The sequence below is a fragment of the Pinus tabuliformis genome, chromosome 5_1 (assembly GCF_031772625.1).
Source record: "Pinus tabuliformis cultivar Carrire ecotype Pingquan chromosome 5_1, CPIR1, whole genome shotgun sequence".
In the NCBI taxonomy this organism is placed as follows: Eukaryota; Viridiplantae; Streptophyta; class Pinopsida; order Pinales; family Pinaceae; genus Pinus; species Pinus tabuliformis.
Window position 1 is genome coordinate 858,198,125 of NC_142305.1, and position 15,854 is coordinate 858,213,978.

The following is a 15,854-nucleotide window of genomic DNA, read 5'->3' on the forward strand; positions in this document are numbered from 1 at the left end:
GTTGCAGCACAAATCTGAGATCTCAGAGTGCCCAGATAAGGATTTCCATCACACGGGAAGATGCAAAATGGTCCTTCTGCTTCCAAAAACAGGTTATAATAAATATTCTGAGTTATATTGGCCGAGTTATGTCCATTTTAATTCCGGAGCAGCATTCAGAGTGGGTTTCCATTGGAGACGTGCCCTCCCACCCCACTTTAGTAGGCACCTGCTTCACATTCATCAGTTTCAACATAGCAGCAATCGGCTTGGGTTATTTGGAGATGTACCCTCCCACCCCAGGCTATGTAGGCACCTGCTACTTCATCAGCAACCAACATCACGGTTGTGGGTCATCCACAAACCCACACTTCATCGAAGTCCATTTGCTAGGCCGTACATTGTTAGTATCACAGTTGGTCACAAGCATTACAGGGTATCTCTATCCTCGGATCTTCGTTCTTCATGGTTATGGGTCATCCACAAACCCACAGTTCATCGAAGTCCATTTGCTAGGCCACACACTGTCAGAATCACAGTTGGTCACAAGCATTACAGGGTATCTCTATCCTCAGATCTTCATTTATTAGGGTTTTGGGTTAACCACGTAAAACCCTTATCTTCAGTGGATCTTCATATTCAACAAAGGCTTTGCAGGAGGGAACTTTACGCAATGGGGACCATTGCTTCTTAAGGAGGGAGGAATGATCCGAATGGAAAATGGCATCAACCCATGGTACTCATCCACCCATATTATTCATCGACCCATGGAATTTACCCATGGTATTGTAAATGGCATCCGCCCGTGGTATTGTAAAATCCACCCATGGTATTCATTCACCCATGGAATTTACCCATGGTATTGTAAATGGCATCTGTCCGTGGTATTGTAAAATCCACCCATGGTATTCATTCACCCATGGAATTGACCGGTGGTATTGTAACTGAAAAATACTATAAGTAACAAGTCACATTTTGTAAAAGGACAGATTGTCCGCCACAATGTAGCCTTTACAGTTATTATCGGTTTTAATAAAAAAGTTTCTTTGTGGTTTTGTTTATTGGGCATTCTCCTATTTTTCTTCTGGCAATGCAAGTTTACAGATCTCAGGGGTCTCTACCCCAAGATCCATTTCAATCTTTCAGATCTTGGGGGTCTCTCCTCCCAAGATCCATTTCAATCTTTTAGATCTTGGGGGCCTCCTCCCAAGATCCGGATCATTTTTCTTACAACAGTCTTGTTGATTTTAGGTGTCATTGAACATCGAAGACATTGTTTCCCCAAAGGGGAGGGTTCTGTAATAACCCTGGTCAAAAATACATGTAATAAAGTTAATAAATGAAAAATAATAACCAATGTCATGGAACACATATTCCAACCTAAATGTTGGGAAAAACATCCTAGTGTGGGTGTTCATTTGGTTTAATATGGCTAAGGGAAATTGGAAAAGGCAATGACAAAGGCTTTGGAAAGGCAAGAGGCATTATTTGGCATTTTATTTATGAAAATAATGGAAAATAGGAGAAAAGGAAGGTGAAAGGTCACAGGCTGCATATGAGGAGGAAAATGAAAGAAAAATAATGAAAATGAAGAAAATAGAGGCATCATTAATAAAAAGGCTTATGAGGATCATTTCACAGCCATTTGTCAATTTAATTTTGGAGCTCTCTCTCTATTCTCTCTACTCTCTCATACTCTTGGACACTTAGAGTATTGTTGGAGCACTCTAGCATTGGAGGAAGGAAGGCAAAGGACGGAAAAGAAATAAAAGGGAAGCAACGATCAAGCAAATAAGAGTGGGATCAAGCAGAAACAATGGGATTACTTGCACTTATCGAGTTGCATGTATGATTTCCTTGCTAGTTTTGGCATGCATGGTACATGCATGTGTGTTTTTGGTTCTCTTGTTTTTATTGGCATGAGTCTTGCTAGGTGTTACAGTGGTTTTCAGCCTTGCCTTGCCATTTCCAAAGAGCCATGGTGTGATGGGGTTCTCTTGTTTTGGTTGAGTTGGATTATCGGATGGTTTTTCAAAACTGAGTAGGGTGGACTCAAGGGAGAAACACAAGGATTATGAATCCTTGGATCGATGAAAGTGGGATTGTGGTAAAGTCTGATTGTCTATGCCCTCATTAGGCCTAGGAATCCTCAATCGGTGAATGGCGGGATATATAGTAAAACCTATAGGGTGGAGCTTTGTTGGGCCTAGGAATCCTCAATCAGTGAATGGAGGGATATATGGTAAAGCCTAGAGGTGGAGATGGAAAAATTACTCATAGTTTAGGTCGAGAGATCTGGAGGGATCCATGCTTGTTCAGGGCCTAGTGATCAGGTGGGATTGCGGTAAAGCCTAGTTGTATTGACGAGGGTTTCGGGCCTAGGAATCCCTTGGTGGATATACGGTAAAACCTGAGAAAACCTAGATTGGTTCTATCTGTTGTGAGTCCCACATTCATGCTTGGAATATGGAATGAGGATGATTGGATGAAAGAAAGATTTAGTTCAGCACAATCCATGGTCGGGTGGTACGTGGAAGTCCCTCCCTTAGTTGGCTTTTGCATATGTTGATAAGAGTTATTTTTCCTCGTGTGTTTAAGTGTAAATGTATTTTTTAAGTTGTGGCTTTAATGGTTGTTTTATTATTTTTATTATGTTGGTTATAAGCATGGTTCAAGATAGATTTTGGTTATGGCTCTCATCATGATTTGATTAGTACATGAAATGTGAATGATGATATGATCTGATAGATGATAATGCAAAACAATGTAAACTTTGAAACGGGAACTATAAACTCAAAACAGGAACTCTAGCCAAAAAATTCCCCAAAAACATAAAAAATCTACTCGAAAATGAAAAGTGTTGATGCTGAAATAACGTTTTTTTTTTTTCTAGAGTAAATTTTCAACATGTTTTATAAATGGCAGTGAAAACCAATTTTTTGTGCAAAAATTACGCAAAAAACACCTTGAAAACAAAAAGTGTTGATGTTGAAATAACGGTTGTTGTTGTTTTTCTTTTCTTTTTTTTTCTTTTTTTTTGTTTAAATCAGGATAAATTTTCAACTTTTTGAAAAAATGGCGTAAAAGATTTTATCATGACTCCGAAAAACATTAAAATTTCAAAAGAGTAATAAAAACGTAAATGTAAAAAAGAAAAGAAAAAATGAAAAAAAAAAAAAAAAAAGTGAATAAAAATATATATTAAAAAAAAACATTAAATTAAAAAAAGACAAAAAAAAAATCAAATATATTAAAAGGACAAAAAACAAAATCAAACATAAAGGGAGAAAAAAAAAAAAAAACAAAACAAAACAAAAACAAAAAACAAAACAAAAAACAAAAAACAAAAACAAAAACAAAAACAAAAACAAAAAACAAAAAACAAAAAAGAAACAAAACAAAACGAAACAAAAAAACAAAAACAAACACACACACAAAAAAATAAATAAATAAATAAATAATAAAAAATAATCAATCATAAAAATGTTAAAAAAAAAAAAAAACAAAATTAACGTATAAAATTAAAATTAAAAAATATACAAAGAAATAAATCATCACAAAAACATGTTTTCGAAAAAAAATTGTAAACGATAAAAAATTAAAAAAATAAATAAATAAAAATAGAACAATTTTAAAAATCTATTAAAAAAAACCAAAAAATTAAACAAAAAAAATTAAAACAATTTTAAATAATTAAAAAACAAACTAACAAAAATTAAAAAACTATTAAAATTAAAGTTTACATTTAATATATATATATATATATATATATATATAACTAAAAATCAAATTAAAAAAAAAAAAATTAGAACCTTAATAGTAAAATCTTAGGAAAATAAAATAAAATAAAAAATAAAATAAAAATAAAAATAAAAAAAATTATTAAAAAAATAATAATAATAACAATTTTTTTTAAGTAACTTTTCTTTTTTAAGTGGACGAGGCTGAAATTCTCAACTGGGCCTACTTAAAAAAATTTAAAATTATATATATATATATATATATATATATATATATATATATATATATATATATCATTAACTATATATATAGATATATAGATATGTATGTATGTTAATAATTTTTTTTAAGTGGTCGATAATCGGATTTAGCCCTAACCACTTAGAAAAAGAAAAAGCATTCACTGTAGTGGGGTGAATAATGGATATGTAAAACTAAAAAGAAAAAATATTATCAAAAAAAAGATTAATAATTTGTTAATAATTGATAAATCCGATTCTCTTAGCATCCACTTAAAAATAAAAATAAAAATAAATAAATAATAATTATTAACAAAAAATAATTGTTAATAACTTTTTTTTAAGTGGGCGGAGCTGAAATCCGATTCATAGAATCAAATTTCAACTCCACCCTCCATTTTTTTTACCTTTAAAAAAAAAAAACAAAAAACAAAACAAAAACAAAAACAAAAAACAAAAACAAAAAAAAACAAAAAACAAAAACCCTTACCTTTTTTATTTACTTTTTGTTATTTTTTTTTAGCTTCTTTTATTTGTTTTCATTTTTCTATTGTTTTCATTTTTGCTTTTATTTTACATTTATGTTTTCATTACTCTTTTGAAATTTTAATGTTTTTCGGAGTCATGATAAAATCTTTTACGCCATTTTTTTCAAAATATTGAAAATTTATCCTGATTAAAAAAAAACAAAACAAAACAAAAATAACAAACAAAAACAAAGCAAAAACAAAACTTTATTTCAACATCAACACTTTTCATTTTCAGGATGTTTTTTGTACAAAAAATTGGTTTCCACTGCCATTTATAAAACATGTTGAAAATTTACCCGAGTGTTGATGTTCAAGCTCCCACTCATATTCTTCATGAATGATAGCGAATGTTGTTTGTGCAACACCAACTCTGTCAATGGGTTGTTCCTCGTTCATAACAAGTGAAGAGTTCTCTACTTGATGAACACAAGACAACATCATCCGGAGGGGCACCCGAGTTCTCTACTTAATGTTAAAAACAAAATAAAGAATTTAACATTATCATCTGGAGGAACACCCGAACATAAGACAACATCATCCAGAGGAACACCCCTCGTTCACAACAAGTGAAGAATTTGGAATGGACGAACATAAGACAACATCATCCAGAGAAACACCGAAGTTCTCTACTTGATGTTAAGAAAAAATTAAGAATTAAACATTAATGTAATGCAAATTTTCATTAATTATGTTTTTTTTTTTAATTTGATTTTTTTTTGTTTTTTTATGTTTATTATATTTTTTTTTATGTTTTTTAAAATTTTAAAATTTAATTTTGATAGTTTTTTAATTTTTGTTAGTCTGTTTTTATTTTTGTTTTTAAATTATTTAAACATGTTTTAATTTTTATTTTTTTAAATCAGGTTTGCAATTATTTTATTTTTTAAATTTTAACTTTTTTTTAATAGTTTTTTAAAATTGTTGTATTTTTCTTTATTTATTTTTAAAGTTTAAAAAAATAATAAAAATATTTTTTTCTTCAATTTTTTATTGTTAAAAAAAAAATTATGTTTTTTGTCTTTTTTATATATATTTTTATATTTGTTTTTTTAAGTAATAAGACAACTAGAAAATTTGTTAAGTAATCAATATTTAAAAAACAATTGGACATACAAAAATTTAAAGTGTCAAAAAATGTAACATTTAAAAAAAAGTATCCACAGTTAATACATTAGAAAATATAAAGTGTAAAAAAAAAGCCCTCTAAAAAATGGGGTTGATGCTGCATCAACACGTTTAAAAATTAGCATGAAAATCACTAACATTTAAAAATAAATGTTTATATTTGATACATAAGAAAATTTAAAGTGTCAAAAATATGCTCTGAAAAAAAATATATGTATTCTGCAACACCACTTTTTAAAATCAATTGATTTTTTTTGCTACCTCAACGAAATGGGTAATCATATCAGTTCTTGTTTCAAAGTTTACATTGTTGCAACTATTGTGATAAGGCATCAATTCTTCTTGACGATTCTTAGATAAGTATGAGACATGTATGCTCAAATCTATGGTTATGACTTATAGATTACATGTTTGTGATATGTTTGACGAAATGCTTGTCATGGCTAAGAGGCGGTAGATCAAGTTCTTGTACCAATGTTTGCATTAGTAGCTTTAATTCATTGTTATTTATCATTTCTAGAAGTTTCATGGAGTTCTGGGCAGAGGCATGAGACCTAGCCTTGAAAAGTGGCACAGAATTTGGGGTCGTTGGCTCAGAACTGCCTAAAAAATGTCACAATCGCATGCATGCCTTGTTGTGGGAACAACTGGAGGGTTTCAGTCGCATGCATGCCTTGTCATGGGAGCAACTGGGGGTCTAGCTTAGAAAAATGACAAGTTGTCTTAGGGGTTCGACACCTGGAAGGGTTGGTTGTCTCCTAAAGGTTTTTTAGCTCCTGAGAAAGGTAAATTTGGTTTTTGTTTGGTCGGTTCCACTTCCTTTACTGTACATGAGGAGTTGAATCACATCATAGTAACTGTTCATCACATGTTTACACCAGTGGACCGGTTAACTTGGGTAAATGTGGGAGGAGGGTGTTACAATTCTGTTTCTGGTTCCATGAGCGCAAAATGACAAAAATAGTGACCCCTTCCCTTCGTTAACCATCAAGCATGTGGCAGGGTCCCAAGATGGTTCATTAGCCATTCGATTGAACAAACCAATAAATTTCACTTGGCATGCTTGTAGAAGATGGTGAAGATTTAGCCACATAAGCGACAAATCTCAGTGATCCAGATTGGATCATTATATTGTTTGTCATCCATCTCAAATATTTTAGAGTGGAAAAAGTGGCAAAATCAGCTTACAGGATCATTTTTACTAGCAGGACCCAATTTGGCAAATCAGGGTCTAAAACCTTTCAGGAGCATTTTGAGGCATCAAATGATGTTATTGGGTAGTAAAACTTTGTCACTTTAGTGCCACACTTTTTTTCATATTATACATATATACCTTTCCAACGATGCAAGAATCGGCTCAATCGAAGTCCATATGCAAAATTTATACCACCTAGAAGTTTACCTTCCTATTTTCACCACCAATTCAAGAAGATGTCACGTCAGCCCCCATTATTCATGGAAAAGGGGCTAGCCACATGATTATGATGAAGAAGATTCTAAAAAAGTCCAAATTGTAACTATAGTTAAGAGTTGAGGTAGTTAAACCTAACCACTAGTGGCCTATCGGGTTATGTTATAACTCGGCCACTAGGAGGAAAAGAGGTTTCGTTCTTTTGAGTGCATTTGTTCCATAGATGAACAAATAGCTAAGAGGGATAGGAGATAGAGAACACATAGAGGATTTTTGCATTGTAGTGGCCCATGGGCCACAACCCATACTTCTTTGTATTTGTGGCCATTTTTTATTCAGAGAAAGAGAGCAAAGCGGCCTCACCTTCCAACTAGGTTTTCTCCCGAAAGGGCTTCCCAAGTCATATCTTGTGTCAATCGTGTTTTGTGAGTTTTTATTTTGTTTTTCTCTATTTTTTGCATAATTTTAATTTGCATGCACATGAAATTAACTGTAATATACAAATCCATAAATCTAAAGAAAAATAAAAACCTAAGAGTGCATATTTCGAAATTTTACATATAGTTTTATTAGATTTGTTGTGGTGAACTGTCCAATGGAATATCCATGGCAATTTATGGATCACCCAGACCCCCCTCACCCGGCTCGTTAACCATTGAACATTCGAGGAGTGCCTAGGATGACTATAGATCATTGATCAAAACAATGTCTGACGAGCGCCAACATAAGGTGTAATGTGTTTAACCATTGAAGTCTAAGGGGGGACAAAATTAAAAATTTGGCATTTGAGTGCCAATTTCAACTAAGGCACTAAAAGTTGTTAGTTGCAAGGACTGTTGTGGCTGCGAACATAACTAGAGTTAAGGAAACATGAAGTGGAGAAAATTTGATGAGAGAACCTCGGTGTAAAAAATGACATGAAACAGAGTAAGGTTTCCATGCATAATGTCAAATTGTGAAGGTTTCCATACACAATGTCAAATTGTGAACTTCTATTCTTGCAAAGTCGGAAAATTAGTTCGATCTGTATATGAAGGAGAGGGATTTGCATGTTAAAGAGATGGATGCATATTTGTATGAGGTAAGTGGCTGCAGTTGAGAAGAACAACCCATCAAATGTTTACAAGCAACTAGAATTATGGTATATAGACCCAGTCCATAGTCTTGATTAAGTCAAATGATTTGACTATTGATATAGTCAAAATGGAAAATTTCCTATGGGAAAAACCATGTACCGATACCCATGATATTTCAAGATACCGAGGCTATAAAATAAAATGTAAAAGAAAAAGTAAGTAGATTGTCCCAATGAAGAATTGGAAGGGCCGACTTTGTGAAAGGGTTAAGCCAATTAGAGGTGACGCTGATGAAAAATAGAGGGTAAGTAAGTGTAATGATTCGTTGCCACTACAAAACATAAGAAAATGATGAGGACAGAGATATTTTGAAGAGCGTTGAAAAGGTTATGTTGAGCATAAGAGCCCATAATAGATTTTTATGTAGATTTGAAATTCAAGATGTTGTTAACTGATAAAAAGGAGCAGATCTTAGTTCTGAATCATGTATGAGATTGCACAGAAAGAGTTATCAGAATAAATCTAAAATGTTGTGATCAGATCTAGGTGTAAGAGGAGAGTTGTATAGAAGAGACCGAGTTAAAATTAGAAACAATGTTTGTATGAGTATATTCGTAGTGCAATGAAATATCTAGTTGATTAAGAGTTGAAGTAATGAGAGCAGCAAATACAAATCTAAATTTTAAAGTGGAGGAGTATATGTGGATATGAGTTTGAAAATGGATGAAAATTAGATCTGCTAGGTTTTGAAGGTTGGTGGCTCTGCACATCACGGAGTGGGTGCTTCCTTCAGGTGGGTCTTGTTAAAACAATTGAGGGTTGGCGCCTCCTGCAGGTGGGTGCTTTCAAATCAAGGAGTTGATGCTTCCTTTAGGTCGATGTCTGTAAAATGATTAGGGGTTGGTGTCTCCTTGATCCTGGTGGATATTGGTGGCCACTCGTCAATTCCACTTGGACCCCCACCGTTGCTTCTTTCAGTTTTCTAGTTTCCTTAATTGTAGCACAGTTTACTATTTTTAGCAGTTTTTTGGGTCCTAAACTTCCGGAGCCGTTTTGAGGCCCTAAACGACATTTTTTTCGAAATCTACCAGCCAACACTTTTTTAAATTGTCTTTTCCGTCGTATTCCTCAGAGAGATCTTTCCAACGGGCTATCATGTGCGTCAAACGGAGATAATATGACCAAGTTGCGACCTCGGGAAGTTGGTTGTCCAACTCACCCCAACAAGGCCCATAAACTCTTGGTGTTACATCTCCTCAGGTTAGGGTTTTCGTTGTTTAGGTTTTGCTCTTATTTTTCAATAATAAAAAGGCCCTTAAGCCTCATTTTAAGGCAGTTCAGAGGCATGTAGCTACCAAATCTCTTCTCAGAGATAAGCTACTATCGCCCTAGCTGGTTTATTTCCATTTCTGTTTGTAAGCATATTTCAGTATTTTACATTAATGAAATGAAGTATTATTTCCACTGCATCTCTGTGTTTATGGTTATCTCTGTAATTTGTTGCGTTCCTGTTTAAATCCGGATCAATGGTATTGGAGCGTCTACTTTTTTTTCTCTGTTTTTCATTGCATGTCCCCAACGAGGTTGGGATGTAAAGAGTTAGGGCTTGAACTGATCAAACCTTTGCAAGACCAACCTCGCAAATCCTGACAGCCTCCCATGGCAAATGAAAAGAAAGACGAGGGGGTAGGAGATCCTATCAAAATCTTGCTCGAAGAAGACCTCTAGTGACAAAGGAACGCGATGATGGACAACTTTGCCCAGATTCTTCAGCAGCTACCCATGGGTGACGCGTCGACTTCCAAAAACTACTCTGGAAACGCCACACCATTTAAGGTACAAGTTAATTTTGAAATCCCCATATTCGAGGGTCAGATAGACGTAGATGTCGTCAATAAATGGTTAAATCTGCTAGAGGGTTATTTTTCTGTTCATGATTTTTCCAGTCGGGGAAAGATTATTTTCGCTCTTCTCAAAGCTGCCCCCCCCCATGTCAAGGACTGGTGGGAAACCTACTACGAGCAGAAGGATGAAAGTACAGGCTCACTATTTTCAACCGCACCCACTTGGAATTCATTCCAGGATGCCATCAAGGAGCAGTACTACCCTATCGAAAGCTATGAGGATCAATACATAAAGTGAACCACGCTGCGGCAGGGAAGGGACCAAGACATGCCAGAGTTTACCAATATTTTCCATACCCTTCGCACAAAGTTGGGTATCAAGGATACAGAGCAGCATTTGGTACTCAAATACTGTGGTTGCTTGCATAAACACATCTAGGAAGAAAAAGAATTCCTGAACATCTCCTCGCTTGACACGGCATAGCGATATGCCGTCAAGGTCGAGCAAAAGCTTAAACAGAAGAAGCGAGACTTTGGATCTATGAATCCGAAGCAAGGGAAAGGTGCCCCCAAACCGCAGAACAAAGGACAAAACCAAGGCGGGGCAACCTAAGACAACCCGCCAAAGCTGCAAGCAAAGAACAACGCCGTGAAGCCGAAAAAGGACATGGGAAAGTGGTGTGAGTTCAATAAGAGCTCCAATCACAACACAAGTGAGTGCTGAGCCAAGCAGTCACTAGTGGCCGAGCTAAAGGTTTCAGAATCAGATGCATGTTCCGACTCTGAGTCAGAACCTGATAAGAAGAATGACAAAGGGAAGCAAATTATCGATGCGGAGCCCAACGTCACCGTTGCCACCACGAAGATCCAGAAGGAGGAACCCGAATATCCAAAGGAGGAGGATCGTCTCTTCCACTCCCATATGTGGGTAAAGGGCTCCCCGCTACAGTTCATTGTCGACAGCGGGAGCCAAAAGAATCTCATTTCGGCAGAGGTTGTGAAGCGGCTGGACTTACCGACCAAAGCACATCCACAACCACCATCGGGGGGCTTCACCAAGGACGGGAGGATGAGGTATTGTGTGACATTGCTCCCATTGAAGTTTGTGATGTATTATTAGGACAACCATACTTGTGGAAGCGACATGTTGTGTATGAATCAAGGCCTTGTGCTGACCCCCACCATTGCTTCTTTCAGTTTTTCAGTTTCCTTAATTGTAGCACAGTTTACTATTTTTAGCAGTTTTTTGGGTCCTAAACTTTCGGAGCCATTTTGAGGCCCTAAATGACGTTTTTTTGGAAATCTACAGCCAACAATTTTCATTTAAAAACATCTTTTTCGTCGTAGTTCTTGAAGAGATCTTTCCAACAGGCTATCATGTGCGTTAAGCGGAGATAATATGACCAAGTCGCGACCCCGAGAAGTTGGTTGTCCAACTCACCCCAACGGAGCCCATAAAATCTTGGTGTTACATCTCCTCGAGTCACGGTTTTGGTTGTTTAGGGTTTGCTCTTATTGTTCAATAATAAAAAGGCCCTTGAGTCTCATTGTAAGGCAGTTCAGAGGCATGTAGCTACCACATCTCTTCTCAAAGATAAGCTATCATTGCCCTAGCTAGTTTATTTCCATTTCTGTTTATAAGCATATTTCAGTATTTTACATTAATGAAATGAAGTATTATTTTCGCTGCATCTCTATGTTTATGGTTATCTCTGTAATTTGTTGCGTTCTTGTTTAAATCCGGATCACTCCTGCAAGTGGGTGCTTGCAAATTAGGGAGTGGGTGTTTCCTTCTAGTTGGTGCCGATAAATATAATGTAACATTTGGTTAGAACATGCATTTGCATAAAGAACTAAAAGAAGATTTGTGATTTTCTCCCTTTATGGGTTTCCACGTACATGTGGTGTCTTAATGTGTTATATATGTCTATGTTGTATGTGATATTGTGTGATTCATAGGTTGTGTACACAATTGATTGCTAAATGAATTGAAATTAAAAAATTCTTATATTTTCATTTTCCATAACTGGGAGATGTGTAATTTATTTTATTTCTAATATGGGATTGATATATAAGATTTTTAAAATATCAATAACAAAGAAAAGTTTAACATAGGTTATAAATAAAATATTTCGATAGCCAAAAATGTTTAACATGAAACATATATAGGGAGAAAGATTGAGAGAATTGATATTTGTAATTCTTTCCATGTTTAATATGGATTTGATATCTAATATTTTAGAAAATATTAATAATAAAAATAATTAAATGTATGCATATAGGAAAGGGGGTATATTTTAACATTTTATTGTGGAGAACATGAATTATAAATAAAATATTTCAATGTCAACTACATATATATTATACTAACTTAGATCCATGTTAACTTCAGATCTACCAAGGGCTAGGAGATCAAATCTTTCTTCACTCAAAAAAAAGTTTGCATTTCAAGAGATTTGATCCATCTAGGCACTTGGTAAATCTGAAATTAAGATGTATTTAAGCTATAAAAAAAAAAACAAAAAAAATTTCAATATTAAATTTTTTTTATAACAACTTGTAATTTAATATAAATCAATTTAAATTCACCTAATAAATCTATCAATCTTTCATATAAATCAAATCTAAATATCTACAAATGTAAACCTTTCCTTCACTCCAAAATTTTCATCCCTATTTCTACCTTCAATACTTTCATCATGGATTTAAGAAATCCAAAATTAAAATCTAAACTTGTCGTAAACCACAAATGAGGTAACAGTTATAACCCCAATTGATTTATTAAAATCTAAACTTGTTGTCAACCACAAATGAGGTAATAGTTAGTACCCAACGAATATTGGGTTAGCGGCCAGATCTCCAAGTTAGGTATCTGTACATGCAAACAATAAAGTTGAATACGACTGAATGGCTTATCACAATGAAATGCCTTTAAGAAACGATGTTAAAGGTTGTTGAATTTGGTTCACGAATATAACAATGACGACGGTTGTTGACAGCTCGCCCGCGTCCAAACAAAGCAACGAGGAATAAAAAGTAGAGCGTGTCGTGCAGGCATCACAGAATGCTCTGCGACAATCAAATTGGACGTAAATTTCAGCAATGAAGTGTACGCCATTGCAAGCTAACGAAAACTCCATACCAAAAACACTATGACCGCCTCCACTTCAATTGTATTTAATGGAACTCTTTGCCCACTGGTTCCTCCACGGTTGAGATTAGGGTGCTTCGTTTTGGACTGCAATGGAATCCGAGGGTGCAGGTTTTGGGAAAGGGGGGATTTCGCTAGGAGAAATAGAAGTAGCTCAGGTGTCCAGCTTGGAAGCAATATGGAGCTCCAGCCATGGTGGAGGAGGCTCTAACAAAGGAGCAGGAGGTGCCCTGTTCTACAAACCCATTAATATCCCAGAGGGCTACTTCATCCTGGGACATCATGGGCAGGCTAATGGACCTATGGTTGTTGCTAGACCAGCCATTACATCTATGGAAGTTGATACAGTTTCATTTCCTCCATTGGCCAAACCTTCAGACTATATCTTAGTCTGGAGCAGCGAGTCATGGGATGGGAAAAAGCAAGACAATGATGTTCATCATGGTTATTTCTGGCTACCCCAGCCTCCTGAAGGCTACCAGGCTCTTGGGATCCTGGTCACAAATACTCCTGTGAAGCCCAGTTTGGAAGAAGTGAGGTGTGCTCGTTCAGATCTCACAGAGGAATGTGAAACTGATGGATTGATTTGGAGCACACAACATTCTAAAAATGCATTCAGCAGTTGGAACATAAGGCCTAAGAACAGAGGGGTGAAAGCTGCAGGGGTGTACCTGGGGACATGTTTTTGTAGCAGAGATTTGAAGGCAGAAAGTACACTTCCTATTGCCTGCCTCAAGAATTTGAAAATCCAAAACAATGAGTTCAGTGCAATGCCAAGCCTGGAGCAGGTGCATGCATTGCAGCAAAGATTTGGGCCTACTGTGTTCTTCCATCCAAAGGAAACATACTCGCCCTCATCAGTTAACTGGTTCTTCCAGAATGGAGCCCTGCTGTACACTAAGGGCTCCACAACACAACCACAGGCCATAGATATCAATGGCTCAAATCTCCCACAGGGAGGCTCAGATGATGGAGAGTATTGGCTGGATTTGCCCAAAGATGGTGGTGCAGCTGCAAGAGTGAAAAAGGGTGATTTGCAGAGTGCAGAAGTTTATGTCCATGTTAAGCCCATGTTGGGAGGGACATGCACTGATCTGGCAATGTGGGTATTTTGTCCATTCAATGGCCCGGGGACCCTCAAGGCTGAGGTGTTCAATATACCTCTTGGTAAAATAGGAGAGCATGTTGGGGATTGGGAGCATTTCACTCTTAGGTTCAACAACTTCACAGGTGAGTTATGGAAAGTTTATTTGTCTCAGCACAGTGCTGGCAAATGGGTCAGTGCTTCAGATCTGCAATACGTTGCAGGGAGCAATAGGGCAGTTATCTATTCTTCCAAGGATGGCCATGCAAATTTTCCTGCTGAAGGGGACTTCCTTCAAGGGAATACAGAGCTTGGAATTGGTATAAGGAATGATGCAGCCAAGAGCAAGTATTTTGTTGATACAAGCAGCAAATACCAGATTGTTTCAGCAGAATATTTGAGTAAGGATGCGTCCCCACAAGAGCCTCCATGGCTGCAATACATGAGGAAATGGGGACCCAAAATTGATTATGATTCAAAGGCTGAGCTCAGTAGGGTACTGAGGTTCCTTCCTTCTAAGCTCAAACATTCTGTAGAGGATTTCTTCAACAATGACTTGCCTAAAGAAACTTTTGGTGAGGAAGGACCAACAGGTCCTAAAGCCAAATCCAGTTGGGAAGGCGATGAAAAGGAAGGATAGCGTGGCGTGTGACTTTTTGGCTACTTATTCTTTGTCAGGTATGAATGCTTTCGGTTGTTTTTCGCGCGCAGCTGTGCTTCTGGCTTACGCCAAACCCGTTAGTATATTGATACAGATTGAAATTCGGCGGCTTCCACTAACAACATCCGCTTCACTTGTGAATGACTCCAAACACAACACCACCTAACATTCCCTGTACATGTTTATACCATCCCGGAGCTGTGCTATTATTTTTATTATTTATTTGTATTGATTTGGTCAAATTTATTATTTATTTCTATAGATTTTGTCCAATTTATTTTATCTGCATATTAGGAATTCAAAAACTCCCTTTCAGTGTTTCAAGGATGTATATTGTGGTGTTCTATTAGGAATTCAAGGACTTTGTTTATAATAATATGATATCATGGTATTTTTGAAAATGTTGATTTTTGGTAAAATTGTAATTTTTATTATTGAAAATGTATTAGTAAATGTATAAATAGATTTAAAATGCTATAAATTTTTAGGCATTTCGTATGTGTAGATTTAGCAACGACAAGATTTTAGATAAAATTTATAAAAATTTTTTTTTTGAAAAAGAGCAAAGTTGTAGAATGTTTAGACTATGCTTAAATAATTAATTAGAGTATTTAATGTTGAAGTTATTTATTGAAGAGAAAATTATTATAGTTCATTGTGTATGAGGTTAGGTTATATTTGAATAGATGACTTTCTCTACTAATCTTGTAACATAGTGCAAATGGTGGAGATACATATAGTATAGGTGGTGATTGATATTAAGTAATATAATTTTCAGTTTCAATCTAGATTTTTTACTAATGTAATTAATACATAATGTAACAAGCATCACTACACTTGGGAGAGATTGGTTATTAGTGAATGACATTCATGGATTTAATGGTATAGTGAATAGCATTCATGGAACAAATGTCATAGTGAATCACTTCAATATTGCATATTGTGTACCCCCAAAACATATTTCATTATGTTGGGTTGTAAGAGCCCCTTACATGCTTAAATAAACAACGGAG

The 15,854-nt window shown here is 35.5% G+C and overlaps 1 pseudogene; it reads left to right on the plus strand.

The window, feature by feature from the left end:
- The first annotated feature begins 12,977 nt into the window (after positions 1–12,977).
- Positions 12,978–15,242, plus strand: LOC149167549 (hypothetical protein At1g04090 pseudogene; annotated as a pseudogene).
- The last annotated feature ends 612 nt before the right edge of the window (positions 15,243–15,854 follow it).